Here is a 14,597-nt window from a genome sequence, read left to right as displayed (position 1 = left end):
TCACATATCAAAAGCCTTAAAAAAAATAGCTGCATAATCTTTGACCCAGCGATTTCAAGTAAAGAAATTGGGCTGAAGGAAATAAACAGACAAGCCCATTAAAATGTTGATCTCAGCATTATTGACAGTGGTAGAAAACTGAAAACAGCAACAGGAAATTGGTTAAACAAATAATGACATATCCTTATGACGGACTACTACGTCGCTATTTAAAGTCATTTTGGAGAGAAAGTTTAATGGCATGGGGAAATATGATATATTAAGGTTGCAAAACAATATGTACAATCTGCTCCAAATGGCGGGGGAGGGGGTTTGGGGGAGGGGGAGTAGGATTACATGTAGACTCAATACTGGAGAGAAAACCCAAATGCTGGGAGGAGCTACCTCTACATGGCAGGATTATGGGTCATTTTCATTTGTTCTCCGGGTTATCTTAGGTTTTTAAAATTTTCTGTTGTTTACAGGTACTACTGGTGTAATCAGAAAAAAAATCACATTAAATAAAAACATGATAAATGTTATAAAATTTTCAAAGTAGTATTTATCCTAGCAATAAAAATAACTACCTATTCCACAATGTGTCCTGAGGTTTCATTAGTCTGAGGACGTGAAAGGAGCCTGAAGAGGACCATGTAGCACGTGGAACTAGAATCTTTCTGTGACACTATGAAAATGACCACCGTTTACTATGTCTAGTGTCCCCCTGCAGCTGCCACCACTGAGGCCACCACAATACCGACAAAGAGACGCACAAATCTGATGAACTCCACTCTGATACTCCACGCATGGTCGTCCTGAACTTGGGGAGAGGAGGAGGAGGGAGCAGGAGCAGGAAGGAAGATCAAGGTTTTAGAACCTGTGAGCCTTGAACAAACAGCATCAGCATCTCCTGGGGGCTTATTAGAAATGCAGAGTCTCAGGCCCACGCTCCCGCTGACTGAATCAGAACCCATGCTTGGAAGAGTCCCCAGGCAGTGCCCATGCATGTTAAGTTTCAAAGGCCCTCTCCAGAACACAGCATGTTTTCCCAGCTTGGGGCACGGGGGTGGGGTGTGGTTTGAGATGATCTCAAGTAGGAGGATTTCTCAAGCAAATATTAATTACCTAAAAGATGTAAAAATCACCGAAACCATCCAGAAGTGCGGAGTCTCCAAGCCTTTGGGCCACATCAGGACGCTGGCACCAACCCTGAAGAGCTACTTCCATCTCATTAGCCTTTTATAGGAAGTGGACACGGGTCAGGCATTCCCTTTTCTACCCAGGGAATCCTGAGGCCCCGCTGGCTGGGTGGAGAGCTGTGCAGGAATAGTTAATAGCGCTCTGCCCAGAAACGAACATAAAAGGAGCAAAACCAGGTCAAAGCAGTATCACAACATCTCCAGGCGAGGGCTAGGCCTTTTCTAGCACTCAGAGCTTAACTGTGTTGGAACAAGAGGATAGGCTGGGAGACAAGGCTACTTTTCTAACCCTTGCAGATGCCCCAGTTTGCCAGAAGGCCCGGGGAAGGGGTGGGAAAGAAGCCTTGATTGCTATATCCGTAGTCCCAAGGCTCACATAAATTAGGTCACCTGCCTCATACATAAATTCCTCAACACAGGATCACTTTACACTTCTTTGAAGAAGGGAGGAAACAAACATGTCACGAGGCTCTACACTCTGCACCATTTCTCAGTCTCGGCTACACCTTGGCATCACCTGGGGAGCTTTGCAGAGCTCTGATGCCTGGGTCCCAGCCAGAGCCGTTACAGGGCACTCGGAGGTGGGGCTGGGATGCTGGTCACTGATAAGAGTCCCCAGGTGATGCTAAAGTACAGCCAAGGCTGGGATCCACTGTGCAGGGTGCTGTGCTGGAACTCGAAATCTAGCACCTGACGGCAGCTCAGAGAAGCAGGTAGAGAATGATTCTGACCAAGCTGGTGCAGTGTGGCAAAGGGACAGAGCTGGAATCAGAACCAGGATGGTTTTTCCATTGCTACAGGCACCTCCATGTTCAGAAGGCAGGGATGCCAGAGGTCTTCTCAGAGTCTGACCTGCAAAAACCTGAATAGGGTTCCTTGAACCCTCCCCCAAGCACCCAGACTGCCCCCACACACATGCACACCTATGTCCACTGCTGAACTATGATGACAGTTCAGTCAAGGCTCTGGAAGGAAGAATCAGAGGACCAGGAGGTGAGTGGGCGAGGAGATAACAGGAAGGAAAAATAGCAATGCCAAGAGCTACCATTCACACAGAAGACGCCGCCTGTGAGGCACTATACAGGCTTCACCAATCCCACACCAACCCTTTGAGGTAGAGACTTCTAGTTTCCATTTTATAAATGAAAAAAAGAATGTTGAAAGCTCTGAGAAGTAACTTACTTGAATTCATACAGCTACCAGGAGACGAACAGCGAATTCAACCCAAAATCCATTGGCACTGACTACTGTCTTACATGGCTTTAAAAAGTACTTAACTGAAGTACCGGGGAGAACCACCCATAGTGGAGGAAAAAGAACTCGTGACTCTGGTGACCCTCAAGAAGTTACTTGGAAGGCTCTGGAAATAACGATGCTCATTCAACAATGAGAAGGACTCACAAAACTGCCACATTCTTTCATGATAATCCTCTCAACATCCTTACCCAATAATCATTATTATTCCCAATTTATGTATAAGGAAACTAAGGCGTGGAGACATTAAGTAACTTGCCGAGGTCCCACAGAAATAAAGTATCAGGATTGGCAGCGGGGCCATCCACAAATCTGGGGTCTCTTTCAAGCTACCAAGAGGGGAAGTGTGGGAGGAGACCTTTCAAGAGGGCAAAAAGTGAGCTGGGGGCTTCCCTGGTGGCGCAGTGGTTGAGAATCTGCCTGCCAATGCAGGGCACACGGGTTCGAGCCCTGGTCTGGGAAGATCCCACATGCCGCGGAGCAGCTGGGCCCATGAGCCACAATTACTGAGCCTGCGCATCTGGAGCCTGTGCTCCGCAGCAAGAGAGGCCGCGATAGTGAGAGGCGCGCGCACCGCGATGAAGAGTGGCCCCCACTTGCCACAACTAGAGAAAGCCATGGCACAGAAACGAAGACCCAACACAGCCAAAAATAAATAAATAAATAAAAATTTAAAAAAAAAAAAAAAAGTGAGCTGGACCACAGCGTCCTGGATACTTCTGGAAAGTGCTTCTAGGCCAAGCATCCCTGCCGCTGTCACTCTATCAGGACTACTTTTTAGTTAGGCATCTTTTTGCTATAATCATTCAACCTGTATAAAAGGAATGTCCACTTTATTTATTCCTTGAGAGGGACGAGTGCACGGCTGGGAAATGTTGAGGGGTTTACACCGGATTAGGATGAAGTGCATCCCAGGGAAACCAATAAACAAAGGAAAACGGCCCAGGCAGCAACAGAGCTTGCCAGCCTGGACCAGAGAAGGCACATGACTCAGCATCAGCCAGGCATCGGCTGAGTCCCAGCTCTGCAAACCCAAACCCATGTGACAGGGACAAGTCTTGCAACCACCAGATGCCACACTCCTTCATCAGGAAAGTAGGGATCCTGCCAACCTCCAGAGAGCAAGCATCCTGGGGGACAAAGTGGCTAACGTTCTCAATGGCGCCGCACACCCGGCCCCAAAGTCACCTGCGTCATTACTTACCTGTGTGTGCCAGGTGTTCTCCTGAATGAACACTTAATCCTCACAGCCGTGTGATATGAGATGGGCTCTGCTGCTTTCCCGATTTTACAGATGAAGGCTCTGAGGCCCAGAAGGGTTGCCCAAGGTCACACAGCCAGGAGGTGAGGGTCAGGGTCTGACCCAGTTCTTTCGGGCTCCAAAGCTGATGTTCTCCCCAATACTCCAGACTGCTTAGTCGTAATCACCTCTGAGTGCTCACCGTAGAAACTGACTTCAGGGCCTGTAAGGAGCAATTCAGGTTGGACGCTAGGAAGCACGTCCAGGCCTTGACGGTAGACAAACACTGGACAGGATAAGCCAGAAATTCCAAACTGCTAGAAAGGGCAGATTAGGAACAGCTGGGAGTCCCTGACCGCACAGCGCAGGGGAGAGCACAGGGCCCCAGGGGGGCACGCAGTTGCCAAACTTTATAGGTTAGTTCAGTTAAAAAAAAAAAAAGAAAAAGTAAAACAAAATAAAAATAAAACACAAAATTTAGAGGAAAAAGCTAAAATGATTCTCTCAAGATCATCAAAAATTCTATTAATTCACAGGTTACAACCTTTAATACTTTGTCTATTTCTTTTTAGCCCTGTTTCAACAAATGCCTGCTTTGAAAAATATATTTGGGATTTAATAGTAGAGCGTTCAGTATTTTTCTAAACATAAATTTTATTGTGGCATTTTCCCATGCCACAAAAAACATGTCAGAAACAACATTTAATCTTTGTATAATATCCCACTGCTTGGCTCTGCCATATTTTACTTGTCCAATCCAATTGTTTTTCTTCTTTTTTCATCATTATAAATAACACTACAATGAACATTTTTATTCTTACATCTTTTCTGCCCATCTCTGATTATTTTCTTTGGCGAGATTCCTAGAATTGGAATACTGGGATAATGGGAATAAGTGTTTCTAGGACTACTGACAGTTATTGCCAAATTGCTTTCCTAAAAGGGTATGTTAATTTGCTTTCCACCAGCAGCAAAGGAGAATACCTGTCTCCCAGCACCTTCTGCAGAATCTAACATTGTCTTTCAAATAATCTTGGCTAATAAGTGAAAAATAGTAGCATGAATCTGCAAAGAGGCACAGAGAGTTTAAATAACCTACCTCTAGTCATAGAACCAGTACGTGGATGAACAGGGATCTGAACTGAAGTCTGAGCTCCAACGGGTTGGGTCCCTACCCACCACCCAGAAGGACCCAGCCACAGCTTGGGTTATATAATGGCTGTCAAATATCAGGTATCCTTTTAGGGTATTTTACATGAGAGTTCCAGAAGGGCAAGGACCTTTGCCTTAGCCTTTGATTATCCCAAGCTTCTAGACCAACAACGTCCAAAAGAACTTTCTGCGATGATGGAAATGATCTGTATCTGGGCTGTCTGATATGGCAGCCACTATCCTCTCTTGAGCACTTGAAATCTGGCTAGTGCAACTGAGGAAATGTATTATTCATGTGACTTAATTTTAATTAAATTTAACTTAAATTGTGACTAGTGACCACCACCTTGCACAGCACAGATCTGGAGTTACCTAGTGTACCACCGAGTATTTATTAAGTGACAAACTCATGGAGTCCCCTAATTTCACCTACCTCTATCATCCTTCCTGAATGAAAGGCAAGAGTTTGCTTCTTCTACCCTTATCGCTGTGTGTCCATTTGTTCTCTCAGTGTTAATGCTATTTATCTGCCATGTGGGGGTGATGTGAAGATCAGCTAATTAATGTTTGCAAAGAGCTGCATTACTGACTGGTTCTCAGAATAACTGCACATTAATAAAACGTTTCAACGACCAATACTCATCCAGAGGCCAAAGCAGGGCTGGGTTTATTTAGTAAAAGGTTGGTTTCTCTGACTCATCCTGAACCAGATCCTTCCACTGTGGCTCTCATCAATGCAAAGTGCTTTTATTTGAAAGATTCCACCAATCGGAAGATACTGAAATTTACCTTCACAATGGTTTTGATGTCACAGTTTGATGAATAAATTAATAATACAAACAAGATTGGAGAGGGCGGATATTTAACCAACTTGAACAAATTGCTTTTAAGCTCTTAAGCACTTTAATTGCTTGCATGATAATGATGCAAATTTTTAAATGTCTTGATCCACTCTTACATAGGCCCAGTAAAAGCACCTCTAAAGGGAAACACTTTGCTAAGCACTCAGTTTTAATTATGTGGCATTCTAGAAAGTTACAAAGTTGTCATGCTAAGAAAAATAAGGTTTGCGGGCCAAGAAGCGTATGATCAAATGCTGGGCCTTGGTGTGTGCCCCTGGGCGGATGGCTTGACTTTCTCAGCTTGTTTCCCCATCCAGAACATGGCTATAACAGCAGCTACCTGACACACAGAAGGCACTCCGTTTGTTTTGCTGCTGCCCCATTCTTCCACTTCCTGGACAACCACAGGATGAGAGGATTGACCATGTCCCTCCCCACCCTGCCTGGGGAAATGAAGATGCCAATTCTCAAAGCCCCAAAGGCAAGAACGGACACGTCCTTTTACAACACCAAACTATAAATATAAGACCGTTCCCCCTGACATCTGGAGGTCACTATTATTACTTTCTGTAATAATGTCAGAGTAGGAAGCAGCTTGAAACCTTGCTACTCCAAGCTGGACTACGGACCAGTAGCAAAGCATCCCCCGGGGAGCTTGTCAGAAATGCAGATTCTTGGGCCCCAAGAATCTTCAGACCTACTCTGGACCTACTGAATTAGAACCTGCATTGTAACAAGATTCTTGGGTAAGGTGTGTTCATATTAAAGTTTGAGAAGCACTACCTTATAAAACATCAAATCTACTCTCCTCTCCCAACCTAATTTTCTAGAGAGGGAAACTGATTTCCGGGAATGGGCAAGTGTTTCACCAGAGCCCTAAGTATTAGCTCCAACTCTTTGGTTTGACTTTCAAAGAGTTCAAAGACCAGACTTTTAGAAATCAACAATCATTCCACAGCGAGAAAATGGGGTCTTTATGAGACAAACATCCTTAAAACCTAGGGTTCTTGACAATTATAATGATTAATCAATTGCATCTGATACCCTTTCCCCACCATGGGCCCAGGCCACAGGGCTACCATCCATCGGCAAAGCAAATGCAGGACTCAGGGGACAGGGACGAGGGGACACGGAACACCTGCTCTTGAGATCCTGCTACATTGATGTCTTGCTTCCTTTTTGTTTTCCAAATGAAAGAAAAGCCCCGATTTGATGTTTGGAATGTGACAAAGGACAAAAATATTCTCTCACCTTCCCTAGTGAAACTGGAGTGGAATCAGTATCAAGGCAGCATCTAAACACTTGTCAGAATTCAGAGTCTGTGACCAGCAAAGTGGGTTTCCTTTATGGTGACCACACCATCAAACAATGCTGAGGTGACCTCTCCATCCTATCTAAAGGAACTCCTGATGTCTCCTGCTGAGCCTGGGGACACCTTGGTAATGGAAGGACAGGACTTCCCCCACTGGCTGCACAGAATCCTTTGTCAGATGACGAGTCATCTAACCACAGGGAACAAATCTTTTCTGGGTCACAGAAATCTGACACGTGAAAGAGGAAGGCTGACAAACGCACCCTCAGATTGAACTGGCCCAGGCAAGGATGGGACAAGAGTAGCGCCCAATTACTACCACTTTGGAAACAGCATGTAGGCGGTTTTTTTTTTTTTTAATTGTGCCCAGGGAACATGAAGTGAGACATTTAGGCTGATTTTCCCAATAAATGCTGTGCAGGGTAGGGTGGGGTTAGGAGGGCGGATAAGCTTACTGTGGGGTGGTTTCCTTACTAAGCCTCTGAACCAAAAAAAATAAAGGCGGGGGGGGGGGGGGGGGGCGGGGCGGGGCGGGTGGTGGGAATCCAAATGCAAAGACACACTCGCTTCTCTGAGGAACTGTTTGTCATTCACCAGGGAGCCAGCCCCACCTACAATACAGAGACACATATTTACATATTTCAACTCCATTGCTGGCTGAAGGGCTACAGAGAGTGAAGGCTCATTCGAAGAAAAATGTTCTTGGAAAAAAGATTTGCCTATCAGTTTAGCAGAACAGCTCAAAGTTATGCAAATCCCCTGCTTGAGGTTTGTTTATCACCCCTACCTTCCTCTACTACCTAAGCTCCCAAGAGGGATTGCAAAGTAAGCTGCCACAGTCTGGTTAAAAAAATGAAGTAGAAATCACAGTGGACCCTACTGCTTCTCATGTGTGACAGAAGTCTCACCATGGCATATGCCTCTGACCCTACAATCCCACTTTCTAGGGCTTTATCTTAAGGAAATACTAAAATTACACAGTGTGTACAAGAATAATTACTGCAGCTTTGTGATAATAACAAAAAAAACTAAAAATAAACGAAAAGTCAAAATTTGGGTACTGTTCAACTAATTATGCCATATTAAAACATTGGGGTTCTATGTAGCTATTAAAAATGTTGCCATCAGGCTTCCCTGGTGGCGCAGTGGTTAAGAATCCGCTTGCCAGTGCAGGGGACACAGGTTCGAGCCCTGGTCCGGGAAGATCCCACGTGCTGCAGAGCAACTAAGCCCGCGAGTCACAACTACTGAGCCCACGTGCCACAACTACTGAGCCTGTGTGCCGAGAGCCCATGCTCTGCAACAAGAGGAAGCCACCGCCATGAAAAGCCTGCAACCGCAATGAAGAGTAGCCCCTGCTCGCTGCAACTAGAGAAAGCCTGCGTGCAGCAACGAAGACCCAATGCAGCCAAAAATAAATAAAAATAAATAAATTTTTAAAAAAATGTTGTCATAGGGGGAAAAGATATAGCATGGAAAGATTTACCATTAAAGGAAAATAAGCATTCAAAATATTGTAACTATGATCTCACTTTTTTCTACAGTCATAAAGAGAAGTCACAAGGTACAACCCAAAATGTGGTGAAACATTTTCTTTTTGCTTTTCTCTATATTGTCTTACTTTGCTACAGTGAACATATATTGCTTTGGTAATTAGAATAAAGACAATAAAAGTTAGGAAAAAAACTGTGACAAAGTAAAAATATATAACCTACAGAGGACTAAGCCTCTACATTTACAGTTTCATTAGAAGCCTTCCTTATGGAAAACTATAAATTCAGGGATCCACGCATGCTTGGTTCCCTGGGAACTGGGGCATGTGTTACTTTCAAAGTGGCCCCCATAGCAGTCTGTCAGCACAAAGTAAAGATGGAGCGATTTAGCTTTCAGTTACAATAAGCCAGGCTGATAGACCATGTAAGAAGGCAGGTAAAAAAAAAAAAAATTGGCCCTGAAATTGACGTTGATTTACCCTGCTAGGCTCTTGGAATCAAACCTGCAAGGAGGTGATTGAAATCCCATTGTTCTTATGTTTTATATTTCTGGATGTGGGAGAATGTATTGGGACAGGAACAGCAGGAGGGCTGGGGTCCAGGTAGAGCAGCCGTTCATTAGAACTATACCTGCAGCTAAGTACCCAGGGGAGGACTGTACTGTGTGCTTAGTAGGTTTCATTTTCCTTCAACCTCTGTGACATTTAAAGAGTGTGAGCAGGCAGCTCAAACTGAGTCCCTTGCTTGTGTTGCCCAACAGCATCTTAGATTCTTAATCACCTTCTTTCCTATATTCGTAATTTTTGATCTGGAAATATCAGGTTATGCAACATGCCAACCTGCACAACCATGTAATTCTGTCAGAAAAAAAGGACTCAATGAGGGAGAAATTCTAACAAAACTGGAAATGACTTTTCTAAGAAAAGAGAAGATATTTTGGTTTCAAGCATTTGAGCTGTTTTTAAATAGACTGTGGATGCAATATTGCTGGTTCTTCTGGGGCTGTTGAGTTCCCTGCCCATTCCCCACCCTCAAATGCACAATGTTCCAAAGGGATGAAGGAGGTGGGAGGGAATGACCATCTGTGAATGGCCTGCAGTGTGTCAGAGGTTTTATGGACCTTAATCCTTATAGTGTTGTAAACCAGACATATCTTCCCATTTTACAAGCAAGAGGACTGAAGTTCCAAAGGTAATTTGCCTAAGGCCACAGAATCATGACTCCCGTCCAGAAAATTAAGGGGTTAAAGTCACATCCTATCAATTTACTGCCACAAAACCAGAGAGGGGTGAGGAGATTCTACGACCTAGAGTCAGATCTATTGGAAGAGAGCCTTTGGAGATCCAAATCACCCACTCCTACAATAAATACCCAGCCTTCTACTGCAACACTCGTTTCTACGGAGTTCACTACCTCATATTCCAGATCGTTCCATTCGCTTCTAGAACTGTCTTCTGATGATTCTTTTTAGGGCTGAGCCTTGATTCTGCCCCCTGGGCCCCCCGCACTGAGCAAGGCTGATCCTGTTCCCCCCACAGTCCATCGGGATGATTCATTGGCCTACTGCCCCCATTCCACCCCCCTTCCGCCCCAAAAGAGAGGCCTTGATACGAGGATGCTGACAGATGAATCCAAGAGACCTCTCTCGAAAACTGAACCTCTCCATCCCTGACAACTTCCCCACCACAGAAGATGGCGAACTCACACACCAACCTGCACCCTGCCCCCACTCAAACACACGTGGTAGGAACAAAACCTTCCCTGAATTAGTCCCCTAAAACTATATGAACGTCTCCATCCTAAGTCCTGAAGAACGTGGGGACGTCCAAATCTCCAAACATTCGCAAAGCAGGGCCGAGAGGAGACACACGTTCACCTCAGGAAATCAGCTCCGACTGGTCCAATTCCACCAGGTGAAAAGACTTCCCATCCTCACCGTCACCAGAGAAAACAGATTGTTTCTCAACGCGCCCTTCCAACGCCTACAAAGAGAGGAATCTCTTTTTTGCCAGATGACTGGCCTCGCCGCGCACCTCCCCTCCCAAGCGCGCGCGCGAACACAGGCGCGCGCGCGCTCCCACTGCCACCACCTGTGAAAACATCTCTTGTAACTTCGGCGGAGAGCTCCCGGCAAAGCTGAGCGGCGGGGCGCCGGGAGCGCGCCGGGGGTGGTAAGGGTGGAGGGCCGGGCGAGGAGAGGGGAGGGACGCGCCGCCGGCACTCCGCGCCGCGCCGCGGGCTGGAACTTGGCCTGGAACGCGGCGGTCTCGGCTCGGGTTTCCCGCCCCGGCCCCGCCCACCCAGCGGCCCAGCTCGCGCGGACTGCGGCTCTGCTCGCTAAGGAGCCTCCAGACGGGGACCACGGGCAGACGCCGGGGGGAGCGCGACTGGGCCTCGACCCGCGCAGCCCACCGTGGACCCCCGGAGGCTGCCAGAGGGCGGCGGGGAGGAGGGTAGCGCGGGGCCGCCGCCGAGGCGAGGGGCGGGAGTGTGCCGCCCCTGAGCGCAGGGAAACAGGTTGCTGCGGAGCCCCATACCCTCCCCGCGGCCGCCCCGCCGCGACCCGATTCCCGCCCTGCCCCGGGAGCGAACCCAGCCCCTCCAGGGCGCCCTCCTCCTTCCCGGACCCCCGCAGGCAGCCGGGTTAAAGGCGCCTTCAGCAAGGTCAAGACGAGGCCGGCCGGCACCTGGGGATTTTTCCCAGCCGAGCACAAGCTTTGCAATCGCATTGTTAAGGATCCTGGCAGTGGCAGGAAATCCGAACGGCCCCACAGGTCTGCGGGAGGGAGGATTTATTTTACAGCGCGGAACACACTCAGACAGACCCGAGATTTCGGGGGGGGGGCGGGGGGGAGGGGATGCGAGGTTTCCGGAAGATGGAATGTGGCAAAAACAAAAATTCCCCACCCGTGCACGCCCCCACCCCCCCGCCTGCGGGAGGAGGGAACTCAGGGGCACTGTGCCCCTGACTTCAGCGATCTGCAGTGCACTGCCAGGTCTGGGGTTGCTTATCCCGCTATGGGCGAAAAATAAGATTTAAAAACACTCTTACTATTATGGTTTCTCTATCAAAGACCATCAACGTGCTGCAGGCGGCAAAGGGCAGCAGCGAGATGTGGAGAATAAACACAACAGAAGCAAATTGCTGTCCGCGTAGCAGAGAAGCGAGGGGGACGGAAGCCATACTCGGCACCCGTCCCCATCCCATCAAAGCCGGCCTAGCCCAGGAAACTAGGAATAGGTACCTGATGGTGGCGGACTCTGGCAGAGGCCAGCACTCTCCCTCCGAACCCCGCGCCAGAGTGGGCCTGCATTGCTGGGATGCTTGGCATCTCGCGGGGGGGGGGGGGGGGCGGGGACCAGGCATCGCGGGCAGGTTTCTAAACATGAAGGGAACTGCATGTGGCAGATGGGGAGGAGGCGCTCGGAGAAGCAGAGAAAAGGGCCTTTGGGGTTCCCCAGGACACAAAGCCAGTTTCCTAATACAGCATTCCCTGGAAGGCCTCCCAACACCCCCAAGGGGAGGCTTGGGCCCTGTAAACTCAATGGATCCTGAGTTCTGACCGGCTTTTTCTCTCTGATCAATCCCAGATCCTTTTCCCAGTCCCTGCCTCGGTCGCCGGTCCTTTGGGGACAGCAGCATCGGCACCCAACGCCCGTCGCAGGAGTGGGCGCCGTGAAGCGAGGCGGCTCTCTTGTCTGATCCCGGGATAGGAGCGCCCCGGTACTTACATTCCTCAAGCAGGCAAACTTTCGGGCTTGTCTTTCGCGAACAGGGGGCTCGCATCACGGTTCCCGGTAATCACTGAGGCAGTTTATGTAATTGCCCGCGATGCCATTTGGCAGATCTCCCGGCGTGCGCGGCCGCACAGCTCAGCACATGGGCACCCTTTCAGCCTGGCGCTCGAATCCCGAGTGTGCCCCGCAGCCGCCTTCCAAAAGTAGCGCAGCGATCTCGTGGTCTAGTCAAATACCAAGACTGCAAGCAGGACCCGGCAAAACCCAGGCTGTCTCTCCGCGCCGGTTTCGCCGCATTGGTGGCTTACAGATAAGATAGCTGCATCTCTACAAACCTCGCCAGGGCTGGTGGTAGGAGGGGGTAAGGGACTGGGCGGGGGATTGCCGCGATTCTGAAGAGGGATTCGTAAGCCAACTGAGTAATAATACCCTCGTCCACATGGACCAGGGTGCACAAATCACTTTAACGTCTCGCCCTGAAAGGGGAGCCAGTTTCCAAAGTTAGAGACCACGCAGTTGAATTTCCAGTACTTTCCAACCTCGCCTAGGCGTAGGCAGGGCAGAGAAGGGAGGGCAGCGGCCAGCAAAGCCCACCCTACTGCCCAGCTAACGAGGACTCACCAGTTGAACCTCCCCTCGCCCGAGTAGTTGACTGTGATTCCCTGGTTGCGTGTACACACACACACACACACACACACACACACACACACACACTCCTCGAGACCACCTTCCCGTCTGCTCCTCCAATATAAAGACTGCGTTTTTAAATCACGAGGAAAATGACTAAGGAGCTTGGTGATCACATTTCATTCCAGAGCACATTTCCCCGAAGCTGGGGTACGAGCAGTCTCTCTCTCTCTCTCTCTCTCTCACACACACACACACACACACACAAACACACACACACACACGGGAGCGTTCCGAGTGTCCACCCGGCGGCTGCAGCCTCAACTCGCTCCGAGGGAAAGGTGGACACCGCGGCAGGCTAGGAGACAGGAGCGCCGCGCCGGCTGCAGAGGGCGCGAGGCTGGGGTCGCGTCTCCCGGTTCTTCCCTCCAACCGCAGCGCGTGCGGGGCCGCCGCAGCCGGCGCTCGCCCCGCAAGGCAGGCTGCAGCCCCGGAGCCCGGCGCCGCCTCGCGGGCTCCTCCAGCGCCCGCCGGGGCCCTGGGGCGGGCGGGTCTGCAGAGCGACTGCGGACGCTGGGGCCAAGGTAGGGAAGGGGTTCCAGGCGAGGCCGACGAACCTCGGCCCGCGCCCACCTCCCTGCTCTCCCCTAGCCCTGGCTCCCAGGCTCCAGTCCGCGGCAAGCTCCGGGGGCTGCGCGGCAGAGGCTCGGGGCTCCAGACCGACTCGCCTCACCGGCAACCCGCGCCCCTGCCGTCCTCCCTGCCTCCCCCGGTGAGGGCCGGGGGAGCGGGCGAGCCTCTCCCGGAGCCCTGGACATCCTCGCGAGCTGCTCCGACCCTGCCCCAGCTAGCGAGCGCAGAGAGTATTGAGAGCGGGGGAGGCGCCGCCGCGGTCCCCAAAGGCGCTTTTCCGTAGAACGGATCGCGCCGCCTTACCGTGGCTGCAGGCTGCCACCGCCGGGGAAGCGGGGAGGAGGGCGGCAGAGAGGCAAGGCGCCGCGCCGGTGGCTCCTCTCGCTCTCGGCGGCGAGGCTCCTCGGCTCCGCGTGCCCGAGCAGGGCGCCCAGGAAGGAGCAGGTCCCGGCTCTGCGCTCAGCTCCAGCGAGACCAACAATAGCTCCCGCAGGGAGTGGAGCCCCAGCAAGTCTCCAGCCGCGCGCGCACTCCTGGCTCCCGCTCCCGGCCGCTCCCGGCCGGCGTCCCTGCCAGCACTGCTGCCCCACATGAAACAGCTGCAATCCCGAGGCTTCTGGGGGGTTGGGGCGGGTGTGTGCGCGCGCGTGTGTGAGTGTGTGTGTTTAATAGCTTCCCTCCTCTTCTTCCCCTCCCTGCCTGCTCGCCTGCCTGCCTCCGTCCCCAACTCTCGCTCTCTACACACAGACGGAGAGGGCGAGCGAGAGACACACCACACACACTCACACACACACGCACACGCACACGCAGGTTACATGAATGGGAGGCTGGAGCCAATCCTAGGAGGCTGGGCGAGCCGCGGCTCACAGACGAAGAGAGCAGGACCGCACCACGGCACCGGGGGGCGCCACGCAGGTGATGCGCGTCCTCCCGGGGCCACTCACCCGCCTCTCGGCCAGCCCAGTCTCTCTGTTCTCTCTGACGCCTTCCCCTCTCCCCTTCCCTCTTTTCTCTCCGCTTCTTTCTCTGTCTTCTCTCCTTCCTATTTCCTTTTCGTTCTCGAATTCTCCGAGTTCTCTCAGTTCACTTTCTCGGTCACCTCTTTTCTTACACCGTCCTCGCTTGCTC

General features: G+C 50.5%; 1 protein-coding gene across 3 annotated transcripts in view; it reads right to left on the bottom strand.

Moving 5' to 3' along the window:
- The window catches only part of TENM4 (teneurin transmembrane protein 4), a 744,874-nt gene extending 730,842 nt beyond the window's left edge, over nt 1–14,032 (bottom strand). For 2 of the 3 annotated variants that reach the window (XM_059930706.1, XM_059930709.1), the window contains exon 1: nt 13,773–14,032. The gene's annotated coding sequence lies outside the window, so the exon portion shown is untranslated. Of the gene's footprint in view, nt 1–3,636; nt 3,726–13,772 lie in introns of those variants that run through there. The other variant, XM_059930707.1, reaches the window with a different exon arrangement.
- Between the last annotated feature and the right edge of the window lie 565 nt (nt 14,033–14,597).

Source organism: Balaenoptera ricei, chromosome 8 (genome assembly GCF_028023285.1).
Source record: "Balaenoptera ricei isolate mBalRic1 chromosome 8, mBalRic1.hap2, whole genome shotgun sequence".
NCBI classification, from domain to species: Eukaryota; Metazoa; Chordata; class Mammalia; order Artiodactyla; family Balaenopteridae; genus Balaenoptera; species Balaenoptera ricei.
The sequence above is the reverse complement of the archived record's forward strand: the minus strand, read 5'-3'. Positions and strand labels throughout refer to the sequence as shown.